This window comes from Colius striatus, chromosome 3, assembly GCF_028858725.1.
Source record: "Colius striatus isolate bColStr4 chromosome 3, bColStr4.1.hap1, whole genome shotgun sequence".
Taxonomy (NCBI): domain Eukaryota; kingdom Metazoa; phylum Chordata; class Aves; order Coliiformes; family Coliidae; genus Colius; species Colius striatus.
The window spans coordinates 48,482,985-48,499,251 of NC_084761.1; the positions used below are offsets into that span (position 1 = coordinate 48,482,985).

The following is a 16,267-nucleotide window of genomic DNA, read 5'->3' on the forward strand; positions in this document are numbered from 1 at the left end:
GCAGTAAATATTGTGTATAACCACAGAGCTTGCAATCTCAGTGAGAAGATAAAGTGAGGCGTGTTCAGATTACACAGGTTTTGAAGGAGGGATCTTGCCTTCAGAGAAGCTCATAAAATACCATGTCCACTTTTGCCGCAATGTTAACAGCAATAAGAACAACTTTAAGATCCGAGTGAAAGACAGCTACATATTCACTCTGCTACCCTGAAGACAGTGGGATGTGGCAGGCATCCAGATGCATGACATGTAGCAAGATGATAAAGACAGAAGACCATTAATTTCGGTCGAAAAAGATGAATGTGAATATCTATGTGTGTGTGCCTGTATATATTTCATTAGAATCCCTCAACCTTGTTAAAAAATAATTTCATTAAACTAGTGAAAATTTTCTAAATGAAATGGGCTAAACCAATACAAATAGCTGCAAGCTAAATAAAGAAATTTTATACCTCATTTTACTCACATCAAATATTTCATAGAATTATAGAATGTTAGGGGTTGGAAGGGACCTTTAGAGATCATCTAGTCCAACCCCCCTGCAGAAATAGGTTCACCTAGATCAGGTCGCATAGGAACATGTCCAGGCAGGTCTTGAAGACTTCCAAGGAAGGAAACTCCACAACCCCTCTGGGCAGCCTGTGCCACTGCTCCCTCACCCTCACAGTGAAATAGCTTTTTCTTATATTTAAGTGGAACTTTTTGTGTCCATTTTGTCTTTATTTCACTAATTTGAAATAATTTAATAATAGAAAACTTTAAGAACAAAGATTTAAATACTCTTAAGGTTGTGAATTGAATATCTACTCTACTGAATGAATACTGCTTTTCTAATAAAGATCCATTCTTTGTACAGAGTAACAATCACCTCGAGACAAACCATCAGTTTCATCAAGGCTTTAAGATATTCACAAAATTTAAGCTTTTTCTCTTTTCTTACAGTATTACCTCTGAGAAGCTGGCCTTTTTGGTTATTTTTGATTAACAAGCTCAATTTACTTGCAAATGTAAGTATTCTACTGTATGAAGATGAATACTAGGGCTACAAAAAAAAAATCTAAGCTTGGTGAGGGGCTGGATGAGAAGCTGTTTTTTGCTGGTACTCTCAAAAGCCATTACCACTCTAGGCATTTTTTAAATACTTTTTGTTTCTCCCAACTAATAAGAATAAAATTAAGCTACAGAAGAATATACCAGATTGCTGTGACTTTTACCAACCCAAGAAAACTTAAATAACTATTACAAATATTTCCAGATATCTCGGTAAGCAAGACAGCAGCTAAGAACAGTGGGCTGCAGTCGCTACAGTCATGGTTGTGTCTTACCACTCTATGTCTAAATTAGCTTCTCTTAGCACCAAACTGATGTACGGTCAATGACAGCTGGTATGAATCAGCAAAAAAATCAGTTTATATGAGTGGAAAGGTCCTGCCTTTAGACCTAGCAAAGTGTGGATTTTGCTCATCACTCCATGAACTGCCAGAATACATTGTACATTAATACTTCAGGCTATCAATTTTTATTAACACTGAACTTAGACTACTGGAGAATGCAGTCAGAAAACTTGCAAAGTTAAAAGACATGCTGTGGATGCTTTCCCAGCTTCAACTGTTTCACACTGCATGGTAATGTACATCTGCCATGGATTCAGCACATTTGTCTCAAAAAGTTGTGTTTATGGGTGCTGAGTATCATTGCATCCACCTACTGTAGAATAAAAAGCCTGTTCTATATAAGTCATAGTCTTGCTCCTTCTCCTCAATGATGTGATTTAAAATAAAGATAATGAAGAAAGACATTACATTTTATTAAACTAGTATGTTAAATCTTCAATGACTTTTTAAGAGTTCATGTGAGATGTGTTCACTTGTCCATTTTTGCCCCAGGCTGGCTTTGCCTTCTTCCATTTGTGGTCTTGGAGCAGAATCTCAAGCATTCAGATGAAAGCATTTCCTAAGTGACGATTTTAAAGACACCATCTAGAACAATCTGATTGTTTCACTCAAAAACACAGACGTAAACAACCCCATGAAGATGCCAATAACTGCATCAGGGCCACTTCTCTCACAATGCTACAATCACTTGTACTTTGTCTCTATGAGTTGTGGGGCCTGATGACTCACATTAATCTTGATGTGGCTTTACCCTTATATGTGATGTGACTACAACATCAAAACATTGTCAGCTACATGGCTGCTTGAAGTGCTTTCCTAGTAGGGTAACCAACAGATCTGCAGGCAAATAAAGGATAAACAATTAACAGCTATCCCTCAAGTAGCTGGCAAAGGAAGCAGGCATCAAATATAAAACTAAACTTGCTCTACTTCTCCCAAAATAAAGACGGAAAACTTAGATGGGGAAAGCTTTATTAAAGCTTTTGTCATTTTATTTCTAGTGATAGAATGATGTCCAAATAATTAGAGTCATCTGCTTTCCAGTTGCTAAGATTAATAAAGATTGCAATGTAGAAGACAAAAAATGTTTTTAGAAAAGTAGGGTAAGGGCAGGTCTTCTTAAATGGGTAGGGGTATAAAATAATTGATTGAATTCAGAAATCATTGTATAATTGGCATTAGGCAGATATAAGAGTATCTAAAGCTGTATTTATGCTCTGATTTTGGTCATAGATGCAAGCTCATCTTGTGGAAATCATTTACACTGAAATGTGCTTATGCAAGGGCTTGTTTTCATGGAGGATTAATGTGCTCTCACAAGTGAATGAATTAACAGCACAGCAGAATCCCTGTGCTGATCTGCTACATGGATTCACAAAGTAGAAGTTTGATTTTACTGTACAAAGAATGTAAGTTGATACAGTTTTACTTGGAAATTTTACAGAAAATTAGTGAACAATACTTAGGTATGATGAAATATGAGCAACTCATTTGTGCCAATTATGAGGTGCTAAATTCCTTGTAATTTCACTGACAGTCTATGTAAGAGATATTTTCAGTATGAAGCACTATTTGATGTGAACTAATGAAAAAATTGGAGGCTTAATGAATATCTTCATAGATACACAGAATGGTAGGGATTCAAAGGGATCTCTAGAGATGATCTAGTCCAACCTCCTGCTAATGCAGATTCACCTCAATCATGTTGCATAAGAATTGCATCCAAGCAAGTTTTGAAAACCTCCAGAGAAGGACACTCCACAACCTCCCTGGGCAGCCTGTGCCAGGGCTCCATCACCCTTACAGGAAAGATTCCCCTTGTGTTTAAGCTGAACTTTTTGCTCTCCAGCTTTTGACCATTACCCCTAGTCCTGTTGCTGGATGCTACAGAAAAAAAGTGCCGCCCCATCCTCCTGACATGCACCTTTCAAATACATCTGTTAATTAGATTACCCTGTCAGTCTCTTCTAGGCTGAACAGTCCCAGGTTCTACAGCCTTTCCTCACACAGAAAATGCTCCAGTCCCCTGATCGTCTTGGTGGCCCTGTGCTGGGCTCTCTCCAGAAGTTCCCTGTCTCTCATGCTCTGGGGACCCCAGAACTGGACACAGAACTCCAGATTAAGCCTCACCTCATCTTGTACAAAGGAATTCTTTAATCAGTAAACAGAAGACTGTTGCTATGTGGTGGCTATAGCAGAGCTATCAGATAGTCAGATGTTTTTCAAAATACAACGTATTTGAGAAGAATACTTTTGAAAAAGTTAATAGCTTTAGGCATTAAAAAAAATAATCAAAAAACCTCAGATCAAGACAGCAACTTTGCTTGTTCTGGTACAGTACTGCATTACACCACCACACAGAAGGTACAGACTAATTTGATCCTCAAAAAGTAAAATCAAACTGCCATCATCCATATGTGGAAAAGTTACTTATCAGTCCCCAGGCAACATTCTTCTTCCCCAACTCATTCCAATCAGTTCCAGTGCCAATGCAGGAGCACTCAAACATATATTTATAGCATGCATTTAATTGACAAGAAAATTTTTTTACCAAATGGAACTGTGAATTTGATGCATTTCATCCAAAATGCCAAACAAGAGCAGGAACTCCTAGTGCTGTCTACAACATGAGAAATAGCAAAGGCAGCTGGGTACCAAAGTCAGGCATTTGCTTCAGACCTAGGCAGGTATATATCCAGACTGAGGTTGTAAGCTTGTGGATAAACCTTACGAATTTTTTTCTGTAATAAAATCTGTATCTAGTTAATTCCATTCCATTACATGCTTCTGGCTTGTTACTGAAATGAACAGCCATTTCAAAAAAAATCATATAATATTTGACTCTGGGACTCATTTGGGATATGTATCCTTAAAAATCTCGTGTTTAGCACAGTCCCTGCTTTGGCAAGATGCTTTCTTTCAGGCCCTCAGTATTTATGCTTAAGCTTGCATTTGTAGTTGCAAGCAATCTAATGGCAAATGGCTGGGGTCATAGAAAAATCTCAAAAAAACACCCCAAAGACAAAATCACATTCAACAAGATAGGCAAACTCAGATATCTGGATATCCAGTCTTGTGAATCAATGTAAGCAAGAAGTATGAATAATTCTTATGGTTTATAATTATTAAGACGTGATTTAAAAATTATTCATGTGAGAATAAACAATCAGAATTACACAATAAAAGTGAAAATAAGTAAAGTTTTAGTACTTGCCTGCTTGTTACAAAGCTATCTAAAGGCATATTTTCATCTCTCTAGAGACTGACTAGAAGAACCTTAAAATGTAAAGTCTATTCTTGAAAGCACATGGACACTGCTTTCTGTGTACATCCCTAGTCACACCACTGAAATCAGTGATAAAAGACAAATATACTTACCTAAGTTTAAAAAAAAAAAAATTAAAAAAAATTAAAATTAAACAACAACAACAAAAATCTGCCCAGCTGAAAAACATTCTGCCTTGAGTACTATCTCTGCCACTTGGGCAGGGGTTAGCAAACATGATAGTTTACTCAAAGTTTTACAAGTGACCCTACTGTGTGCCTTCACAATCCAGCCTTGGGAGGAACACTGTGTTAGTTGCTTGCTTGTTTTTGTGGAATAGCACTGGCAAGTAACTAGAACATTTTTTTCCCTGCCTCAGTCCAAGTTACTACAACCAAACCTTGAGGTGACAGATTTTTATTCCAAGATCCAAAAGTATTAAAGCAAGATACCAAAGGCATATTTTTGGGGATCATTTCTGTTCCAGTACTGGTTCAGTTACATAATCAAGACAGACAGCATTAACCAGGTCTTTGCAACATTTTCCTCTACAGAAATTTAATATTCTATTTAAACACATCCATATCTAACCGAAGAGTACAAAACCTAAAAGAATCAAGTTCATCCGTGACAAGTATTTTTGAAAAGCAAAAAAGTAAAAGCCCCCTACCAGAAGCTGTTAATACACCATTGAGTTGAGGGCTGAATCAATCTTCCCCTTGTCATCTCTCACAGGTTTGCAAACCAGCACAGCCAATTCCTTAATATGACCCCTGAGAGTCTCACCACATCATCTCCTTGGCCATAAATACCTACAAAGTTATTTAATGCTATGTCCAAATGCAGTTAAAATTACAACACAAGCTATACATCCTTAGGCAGGCAGCATACTGAACAAACCTAATCAATGCTAACACAGCATTAAAATTAGTTGGACTGTTACAGTCCAGTGCATGTTTATTTGGCCAGAAGGCAACAGATGACTGTTGGCACAATGCAAGAACAAAGCAGGTAGCAGAAATCTCAGGATATATTTTTTAGAACACTAGAGTATGTTAAAGAAAAACGTGAGGTCCAAATCATGATATTAGACTTATTTCCTTCAATATTAGAAATTTGCAGTCTTCAGGGATGAATCATTTATATGCTACAGCATCATAGTGTCATAGGATATTTGTCTCCTTCCAAGCATCTTACTACTAACTGTAGCTCTTTAATAATCACACAAAGTTCACCTAAAAAAAGAAATCCTTTTATTCTACTTTTGTTACTCTGTGGTGTGAACGCTCTGAATTCACTGGCATATGACCTCATCTGCTCTCTTCTCCTCCTTTAAGCTCCTGTAGTTCCTCCTGGTACAATTTACCCATCCCAGCCTGACAGATGACTGCTTCTCCTATTTCAGCAGCCATGGATGCCTCTAAAGCTCCCTTCTCCATCCTGTCCACCACTCATTAAATGCAATTTCATGGGTGGCAACGACTGCAACATGATGTCACAGTCCCCATCCCTTGCCCAAGCTTGCTCCCACTCCTGCAGCCCCAGGCTTCAGGCCAAACCTCAGTGAACATGACTGCCAGGTGATGCTCCCATGTTACTGGTTATAACAGGAACACATGAAGAAATTTCTTTGCCAGTCCATAAATGCTGGCACAACATTTTGAAATTCTGATCTCTGGCCTGAGGTTTCAAAAAGCTTGAACACATACTCTTGCTTCTGGACAGATAGATCTTTACATATAATTTTGTTTTAATTAAAAAAAGAATAATTTTCTTCTTGTATTTTTCCATATTTTCTGTTGATAACAGAGCAAATCCTTCACCATCCATCTCTAGCCTTTGTGCATCTTGTCTCAATCCTAGTATTCATTTTATTGCACTATTCTGCTTCCCTCGGAGACTCACTCAGCTGCTGCCAGAAGATCTGTATGTGAAATTGCTCTTGAGAAGCTGGCTCTGCATTTTAAATAGATATCATGAAAACATGTGCTTATCTTTAAAGATTGTGAACAAAGAAATCACCAAATGGCATCAGCTTTTCAAAAAGCAATTCCAAAACAAGAGCATAACCTAAAAAACTAGTTAAGGTAAGGTATTAATAACATCTAATAATCCAACAGAGTCTTTATAATATTACTTTAAAACAAAAAAAAACCCTAATATTTTTTATAAATGTGGTAATTCAGTTCCTGCTGGATGCTGGGTTCTCAGCTCTATTTTTTTTCTATTCTGTCACCTATGATGAAATGTGTTGAATGATGAAGGAAGTGCAATGATAATAGTAGAAATACACTTCCTCTATTAACTGCATTTCAGTGAAGTTACAATTTTTACTAGCTGAGCATAAAGAACTGCAATTTTACCGAAGAATTCATCTCACTCTCTACATTTCCCTACTGGTAAACAAATGATTTTTTCTTCTGTAGGAAACATTCTGAACCGAAAGCCTGAAAATAGAGACATTCTTCACCAAATAGGGGAATTTCGATATTTCTACAAATAGTTTTGGTCTTGGGTGGTGAGGTGGAGGACAATTTAAAGCAATCCCCATCCTCCTTGGTATCATTTGCATCATTCCATCATTCACGTTTAGGAACATGAAAACGGCTGAAAGTAGTCAGATCAGAGGTTCATCAAATTCTTTGTCTTACATGTGACAGTGTCTGGCAAGAGATGCTTGTAGAGGAAGAACATGGTGAATAAAACAGGTGCCCATTTTCAATCTGTTAACTTTAGGAATATTACTGATATTAGTATGAACACTGTAGCATTTAGTTTCTGTTTAGATCTAAAAACCACCTAGTCACTCTAAGATAAGAACTAGTCCCCTGTAATATCTGCTTACTTCTGTTTAATATTCTCTCTGTGTGTAAGAGTGGAATGCAGAATGCAGAGCCAGACTTTTCATAGAGCTGCACAGTGAACAGACAAGAGGGGAAAGACAGAAGTCACAGCAGGTGAAGTTTTCAATGAGATTGGTGAAGCACAGAAACAGGGGACCAGAGAGGCTTCACAATCTTCATCCACAAAGAATTTCAAAATGATGAAGTTATCTTTGCTTGGAACAGGAGGTAAGAATTGATTGTCTTTCCAACTCAAAATATTCTGTGATGCCAGGAATAAATGCTTCCAAAACATACAATTAAAAAATATGAGTTTAAGCCATAAGTAAAATGAAATATTATTTAACTTACTTGAGAACAGGTCTCGGTAAACAGATCATCTTCCTACCTGCCTTCTTTTACTTTCACATGGAACTGGGGACAGACAATGAAAGCCAGAAGAGTCTATATGCATGTTTTGCACTCAGATGCAGTAGGCTAACTCCAGCAGATAATTTGAACAAGGACTGCGTTTATTGGACAGAAAGGCTGCAATAAGTGCTCCATTTAATTTCTAATAGTTTTTCCTACTGTGGCTTTAAGTACCACGTGAAAAGACCAACATCCAGAGGTTTTTAGGTACTTAACGACTATTGATTGCACTGGTGGCAATACACATGCTTGTCTTCTGTGTTGTTGAAAATACTACTTGGTGTTTACCTGCACTGTTAGGTTCCTAAGTATCATGAAAACGTGGCTTTGGAATATTTTATGATTAATTTTAGACAATCTAACTGGATCATCGATACATTGTTTAGTCCAAAGGCCTATATGTTTTAGTCTGAGAGATGTCCACCAGATACTCTAAATATTCAGTCTATCTAGAAGACCTTTCTACCACAGGTAATGAAGATAAGGGAGACAACTGGGAAGAGGAGAAAAGTAACATGTGAGGTATATTCAAGATGACCCATCTCTGCAGTGAAAGGGAAATCTTTATTGCCAAATGAAAGCATTTAGCAGTTGCAAGCACTTCTGAATTACTTGTGGATTTTGCATTGCTAAAGGAACAAACTGACCAACATCCATTGAATAAGTGAAACTGGCAACTCCATTTACAATTAGCAAGGTATTGCAGTACTGAAGAATGATTTCAGGGAAAGACTGAAGCAGCACTTGAAAACTAAGAAGGAACTGCAATATGGGCCTAGATAGAAATTGCAGCAATCAAAAGACTCCCAATAATTATAAAATAATAAAATAAGGCAGCATGCTTTGACACATTTGGTGGGAATAGATGTGTGTATTAAAAGTAACTTCTGTATCTCTCAGAAAACTTAATTATCTCATGGCAGTGCTCGTCTTGGAGGAATAAACCATATCTCACACAAAAGCAAGTGCCTTCACTTTGATGTGGAGAACCATCAAGAGAACTTTGATACAGTAATGGAGGAGCTTTATTCTTTCCCCACTGCTGTGTGTAGCACACTTAAAATAGAGACAATGTAGGGATATTTTTTTTTAATGTGGACTCTTGTTTTAATTCTGTAGATCTCTTTTTAACACTCTATGAAAGGCAACAAAAGCTTTAGCACATCTATATTAGGAAATATCATCTTCTCTCACCCTCACAATGACCTCCAGATATGGGGTGCATCTGAAGCAACTCCTACATTGCCTTTGCAACATCGGCTTGGAACTATGAAGAACTACCAGGAAAGAAAATCTCAGCACAAGGCAGTTTCCTTTTCTGACTTAAGGACAAAGTGCCATTTTACACAAAGAGAAGCCCACAAGGCAGTTATGTTCAAGCTTGTTTTTACCGTGCCAAGTCAGAAAGCCTCAGGGAGTCCCCACAAGTTTGGGGTTTTTTTTTTCTGTAAATCCCTACCTCCTCTCATCTCAGAAAAAAAATAGCTCCTTCTGAACCTTTATGTTTAAAAAGCATATAAGCAAGGCAGGAAAGTGATATGCACCAGAGAGTCTCACAAAACAAACAAAAGTCAGTCTAAGAAAGAATTATGTGTGTGTCATAGATTTAAGTCCACACAGAGGCTTTCTCAGTCTACCCACCTGCAGAAGAGCATTGCACTTCAGAACATTTCTCCATGGAAAAATGGTTGAAGGAATAATCAGCTCACAACAGCTGTGAGAGTAAGAGAGATACTAATTTAAGTTTTCTCTAGCAAACTTGTATTGAACTTTATCAGCAGTTTATTGCTGTTAGTTTTGTTGTGATCAAATGGTAAACACTGAGATAATAACAGTTAAAAAGCAATTTCACAACACTTGCACAGTAATTACAGCTGAATACAAAATAATTCTATTGCAAATGGACTACCTAAGTGTCTTGAAGCATCACCCAAGACAGCATCAGACCACTACTCCCATGTTGAGGAGGGATTTCAAATACTGCATATCTTGCAGACCTCCAGCATTTGACAACCTGCCTTCTCTCATCAGCTGCTTTAGGAGTAACTGGCTGGTACTTATCTTCTGTATCACTAGAGTTTTCCGAAGCATCAGTATTAATCCAGGGCCTCCTGATGCTCTTGCTGTCACTGCTAATCTTCATTTGCAAATGATAATTTTCTGTGCAATGGTCTAATGCAATGTCATGGAGGGAGGAACCTTTTACATCAGCGAGGGCATGGTGAGGCAAACACCCGTGTTTCTAAGTTCATTCTTTGTCTGTCACAGTGAAGGTTTAAGCAGTTGTATTATTTGAATATTAACACAAGTTTCACTGCAGAAATTGTAGCAAAAAAGATATTAAGTAATAAGGAACATGCATATTTTTCTTTCTAAAAAGAAAGGCAAGAAATTTATTGATTTCTAGTTATTCTTTGCAGAAAGTTCAGTGGAAGCAGTTTATAATTAAAACTCAAATAAATGTCCTTCTCACTTGACATCAAATCCTCTTTCAGGCATTGCTAACTTAACAGAGTGCAAAGAAATCATGCTCCCCCCTGTTGCTCTATTAGCTTTAGGCTAGTTGTACCTGTTTAAATGTCATTCCTTCCATCATCCAATAAGTGTGGGCTTGGTTCGTTTAGCCAGTTATTTAAATGGCAGCACAGCTGTGCTGATGGCAGTAAGTTTCCATTGGCATCAGGCACATACCCCCACTTGGCATTCAAGTCTTCTGGTCTGCATCCCCCATTAAACTCTGCAGCCTCACATGATGTTCTGTCCATTTGCACAGCAAACATCAGAAAGGTCCATCTGCCTATTTCTTGGGCTTTCTACTAGCCTATATTTCAACTTTGCAAATGCTATCAAGCAGTTAATAGCATTTCCTGAGTCTGCTCTCAGACAGACAGCCAGTGACTCCAGGCTTAGACCTCACTGTCCCAGATTCATCTGCACAGCAGCCCAAGTCCACATGCTGGAAACATCATGAATTCTGTATGTGTCATATTACATGTCAAACTACTGGCTACCGTCCAGTATTAGGCATTTCTGACTGATTAGTTATCTAGTTGCTAAGCAATGCTCTCAAGTCCCAGTATCTACCAAAGCTGTTGGTGACATATGAACAATACATTTTTATTTCAGTGTTTCTCAGGGTGGCTGTCCTCATCATAGAATTTATAAAAAGGTGTCTAGTTATCTACACTCTTGAGTGCTTTAGTACAGCACAATGAGTTTGCGCAAGTCAGCCTGACAGTTGCCCCTCAGCTGCATTATGAGTGACTCCTTCAATTCACTTCAATACACACTAGTGTATTGAAGTGTATCCCTGTTTTTCAGGACTCAGAGATCTTGGCTTGCATTGTAGCTGCACTGTGTTGCAATTCTGTGTTTATTGTTGTGTTTACATAACTTTGAGAAATTCTTGGGCACATTGATACTAAAGACTGAATCATCTCATCTGGTAACATTGCTTTGTCATGCTCTGGTAGTTCAAGAATATTATCAGCCTTGCTTCATAGAATCATAGAATGGTAGGGGTTGGAAGGGACCTTTAGAGATTATCTACCTGCAGAAGCAGGTCCACCTAGATCAGGTCACACAGGAACATGTCCAAGTGGGTCCTGAAGACCTCCAGGGAAGGAAACTCCATACCCTCCCTGGGCAGCCTATGCCAGGGCTCCCTCACCCTCATCCTTTTTCTTTTTCATTTATTTAATGAAATTAATTAATTTAGTTTAAAAATTAATTTTAATTTTATTATTTAATTTACCTTTTCTTTCTCATTTAACCACCTGCAACAACATGCAGACACATATCTCTATTCTGGGCCTGAGTCTTGCATGTGCAATGAATTGTGCTTCAGACTCTGCTTGGTTGACCGATGGATTAAGCAGACCACCTTGAGCACTCACACTTTCTCTGCAGGCTAGCACCCCATCCCGTTGGGAGTACAGGACATCTCAGGGGGGTGGATAATTTGCAACCTCTGAAGGCAGTAAAAAAAAAAGTAAAAACATTTCAACTTGAAATCTCTTGATCAACTTACCAATGTATATTTGCACATATGGATGTTTTTTTACAGTTAAGTTTATGGCAAGAGAAAGTAATACAGAATGTGAACTAGTTAAAAATTGGAAAATATATAATAACAGAGAATAAAACTTGGATGTCCTAGGAAGCTTTAGAGAAAGTTTAACAGCAAAAACAGCCCACGCAGTTTCCATAATAAAGATGTGATTAAAAAGACAAAATCAATTAAAGTTAAGACCTTCAGCAGTGCCAGAACACACAGTGCATTTAAACAATTTGGAGTGATGAGTTACATGCTCAAACTCTTTTTCATTCATCACTTACTTATTACTTAAGTGGACTCTATAAAAAGCTTTCTCAACTTCTTCCTTTCTGATTTATTCCAGGACAATGACCTGTTGCAAAGAGATAACATCTACAGCTTCCCTCCCAAGCTGGAGTTCCTCCCATACCATTCCCATAACCCTTTATCTTGCGCTCTTAACACTAGAAAAAGAAATGGACATTCTGGTTGACTTCTTTGGATGCCAGGGCTGGGTGACTAATAAAATGAAGTTCAGGCAAATTATCAAAGGTTGAAGAGGAAATATATCCTGAAATCTACACAAAGTATTGGAATGGTATAAGATTAGGGTATACAGGGATGGGGCTGATATGAGGACAGGGGTGCACAATTTCTTCATATTTATTTTGCTGAATGTAGTGGTTTTGCCTGGGCCAGGTTTTTGGTAGGAGGGGGACTACAGGGGTGGCTTCTTTAAACAAAGATCTACAAGAAGCTTCCCCTGTAGCTGACAGGGCTAGGGCCAGTCAATTCTAAGATGGACTTGCAGCTGACCCAGACCTGGCCAATTAGTAATGCAGGTAATGCCTCTGTAAATAACATATTTGAGAAGGGGAAGAAGTTGTTGCACAGTTGCTAAACTGCAGCAGCAACAGAGAGTGAGAATGTGAAAACATCTCTGCAGACACCAAGGTCAATGGAGAAGGATGGGGAGGAGGGTGCTTAGGCCCTGTAAGAAAGACTCCTCTGTGACCTGTGGTGAAGACCATGGTGAGGCAGCTGTGCCCCTGCAGTCCATTGAGCCCGCCAGGAAACAGAGATCCAGGCGAGTAGATGCCTGAAGAAGGCTGTGACTGCATGGGAAGCCCACACTGGAGCAAGTTCCTGGAAGGACCTGGGAGCCTGTGGGGAGAGAGGAGCCCACACCAGAGCAGGTTTGCTGTCAGGACTTGTGATCCTGTGAGGGACTCAGGCTGGAGCAGTCAGTACCTGAAGGACTGTTCTCCTGGTGGATGACCCACATTGGGGCAGGGTGTGAAGAGCTGCCCTCATGGGAGGCCCCATACCAGAGTGAACTGTAGCCCATGGGAAGGACCCACGCTGGAGAAGTTTGTGAAGGACTGTATCCCGTGGGGAGGGACCCCACAGTTTAGCAGTGGGAAGCGTGAGGAGGCCTCTCCCTGAGAAGAAGCAGCAGCAAAGTCCATCTGTAACGAGCTGACCGCAACCTCCGTCCCCCATCCACCACACCACTGGGAGGCAGGAAGAAGGAGGGGTGGGGAAGGTGTTTTAAGATTTGGTTTTATTTCTCACTTCCCTGTTCTGACTGTTCATTAATAAAGCAAACCCTTTTCTCCCTAAGTTGAATCTGTTTTGCCCGTGATGCTAATTACTGAGTGATCTCCCTGTCCTTATCTCAACTCACAAACCTCTTGTCATATTTCTCTCTCCCCTCTCCAGTTTAGGAGGGTGAGTGATATTACAACTTGGTGGGCATCTGGGCCCCCAGCCAGGGCTAAACCACCACTTTGACCTATCTCAATCTTCTGTCCCAAGTCATCGTATCTAATTTGCAATGCACAAGAAAATCCTTTTTACTTTATGAATGTTTTCAAATAATCCCAGCTAAGCATATAAACAATTGACAAACCTTCCTAAAGCACTTCATTTAGGTCACTTTACATCACATTAATCGGCTCCACAAAAGGATAACAACTCTAAAATCTGCTTTAGGACTCTATGTGTATTTCCTTTTTCATTGACAATTTTTGGCTATTAATGACCAGATCACAATAAGGTTTAATCAACTAGATCTTGATGACGCAACAAGTACCATCATAAGTAATCCCCTCCTATATCCTCCCCTGCACAGTCAAACTCCCATCAGCTAAAACTCCAAGCCCATGGTAAAAATCTAAAGAAAACAGTTTAAAGAAAATACATTTCCCTTCAGGGAGAGGTGAATCAGCTGCACAAAAAAAAAAAAAACAAAAAAAAACAAAACACATTATATATTAAAAAAGCTTCAATTAGATTTTTTTTTTCTCCTTTTAAAGGAGAAGCAACTCATTCAAACCATTCCTTAGAAAACAACGTAGAAGAGAAATGCTCCCTTCTCCCTGCCCAGCTCCCACTTTCCAAAGCCGTCCTCCTGGCACATACTTTTTGGGTTCAGCCGAAAGCATCTCCCTTCCCTCCTCACATCCACTCTGTGCAGGTCTGCCGAGCCGCGACTCATCTCGAGGAGCATTTGAAATCCCAGGGTTTAAAAAGCCACTTGCCAGTGAGCCCTCCTCCACCCCCAGCCTGGCAGCTGCAGGAGCATATCGAACCGCAGCACTATCCCCCAGCAAACCACCCATCTCATTATGCAGCCTGACTGGCCGAACCATCACTGTTTCAAGTACAAAAAGATGAGTTTAAAAACCCCCAAAACATGTTCCACAATTCTGTTCTCCCCTAAAAATCCCCAAAACATGTCCCACAATTCTATTCTTCCCCCTGCCCCCCCGCCCCTTCCCCGACGATGAACACCCCAAAGGAGATTTTTCCAGGGCATTCCAGCAGACCACCTGTGCCCAGCCCAGCCCGAGAGCATTCCGAGCTCCTGAGGGTAACGCCCCCGAGGCTGAGAGTCCTCGGGCGGTCGGTGCCCGTGGGTTTGCCTGCTGCGTACCTACTCCCCGTAGTTCCGAGCGGGTAGCCAGGGATGAAGAGCAGCGTCTGGGATGTCCCTCACAGCGACTCACTGCAAGTGGCCTTTTATGTTTTTGCTGCGAGGAGCCTGACTCTGCCTTCCCTTTAACCCCCTCTTAGGTGGCAGAAAACAACAGCTGGGAATCCCCCCGCCACCCCCCTCCTCCTTCCCAGCTTCTCCTGTCTGGTCAAAGCCAGCACTGGCTTTCTCTTTGCGTGCCCTGAGCTCCATCCTCGTGCTCCATGGCTCTGCCCTGCTGTACCTGTGAGCAGCCACATGCCTAAACTCACGGATGGCTTTCTCAAAGTACTGTCAAGGAACAGGGATTGTCTATAAAATGCAGGTGCTTCCTAGCAACTTGCCCCGGAGTTACCAAAATATCACCTGTGGCATATGTCTCAGCATTCAAGCATTGCCTGTCCCAGAAACATGTGAATAACCATAGAAAATAAAGTGAATGGCAGCGAATGAGGCACGGGAATTTCTTACCTCACATCATCTTCTTAGTGTCACGTTTGTTAAAGCTGAGGTCTTCAGGGTCACTGAAATGTGATGAAGAGAGCAAGGATTGGATGACAGGCATGCTCCTCAAGAATCTCTTTGTCTTTACTCGGGCCAGAAAAAAATTTCATTCCTGTCCCTATATTTTTTTTCTTCAACACATTGACAATGTTTTCAACATAATTGGTTTTAGCATTCCACTTTTAAAAGACATGAATGAAAATGATTTGTGAGACTGAGCTCTACTTGAAGAAAAAAAGACTCGAAGGGCTAGAGAGAGGAGTAGAAATAGCAGTTTAAACATGTTATTCAAGGGACTTACATGCTCCCTCCATCTGGGCCATGACAGAAGTCACAGGTTAGCAGGAGAACCTTAAAACTATTTCTGCCTACAGATGAGCTCTTTTATCTGATGATTTTAAAGTTGATAGGAATTCAACTACAGTCATGAGACTTAGAAGTATGGTGAACATATACCACACAAATACACTATAAGTGCTGCTGAATACAGCAGACTTCCTAAATCAGATGCCTAGATTTCAAAACAAAGTTTGCTTTGGCATTTAATATCCCAAAGACATGATGGATCTGTTAAAATAAAATGAATGTGCCAGTAATATGTGCTTCAGTGAAAACACAATATGCTGTTATGCATTGTATTTTAAAAGCCAAAATTATGGTACCATTGTCATACATAAATGTTCAGACTTTGGTATTGTATGTTGATCATTATTATTTCATAGCTAGTTTTCATTCCTTATTGAATCACCTTATTTCCATTACATTATTTGACTTGACAGGTTCTATTCTCCTCACCTGAAAATGCCCAGTAAAACTAAAGATGGGTATTAACTGCTG

General features: G+C 39.6%; 1 protein-coding gene across 1 annotated transcript in view; it reads right to left on the reverse strand.

The window, feature by feature from the left end:
• The window catches only part of LOC104563638 (melanopsin), a 38,586-nt gene extending 23,094 nt beyond the window's left edge, over positions 1 to 15,492 (reverse strand). The window contains exon 1 of the mRNA XM_061993446.1: positions 15,398 to 15,492. The gene's annotated coding sequence lies outside the window, so the exon portion shown is untranslated. The remainder of the gene's footprint in view (positions 1 to 15,397) is intronic.
• Between the last annotated feature and the right edge of the window lie 775 nt (positions 15,493 to 16,267).